We start from the raw sequence: 733 nt of genomic DNA on the forward strand, positions 1-733 counted from the left end.
ATTTATTAAGCACCTATTATATACTAAGCATACTGCCCAGTAGTAAAGCATATAGTATAGTGAAGTGCATTGGAGTGTGTGAATGGAGGGGAAAGTGAGAGGTGATGGCAAACAGGTACGTTAAGGCTGGGAGTGATCAGGGAAGAAGAAACTCCAGAATGAGGTTCCAAAAAAGGGAGATGATATCGATAGCATAAAAGGGACAGTATTTTCTACCTTGCCATCCTAGGGAGACAAGGGAAGCCAACACAAGCTACACTGGAGCTTTGGAGGAATAAGCTTTGAGAAATGCATAAAGGAACAAAAGAGACTAGTGTGTTTTGCCTTGAGATCATGATGAATTGATTAAAACTCTATAATTCTGTATGCCAAGAAAAGAGAGAAAATTACTAATCCAAATGCCCTTAAACACTAAGCCCAATGTGTAAAAGTCCTTCCTTATCCAAGGAGAATATATACCTAAATGTGTCTCTTTTGTTGCCTTGAATTGTTTACATTTTTAACTATTTAATATCTTTGGAATTTATTTTGGTTTATAATATGATATGAGGATTTCAAAAATTTTTTATCCACGGGCAATGTTCTCAATATTTTTTATTTAGTATTTTTTAGTGATTTGTGATAGCTTACTATCATGTGCTAAATTCATATATATTCTAGACCTCTGTGCTATCTTGTCTATTCTTTTTAACTGTATTTTTATGGTGGTATTTCCTTTTAAAAATTATTGTAG

Source organism: Propithecus coquereli, unplaced genomic scaffold (genome assembly GCF_000956105.1).
Source record: "Propithecus coquereli isolate 6110/MARCELLA unplaced genomic scaffold, Pcoq_1.0 Scaffold127, whole genome shotgun sequence".
NCBI lineage: Eukaryota > Metazoa > Chordata > Mammalia > Primates > Indriidae > Propithecus > Propithecus coquereli.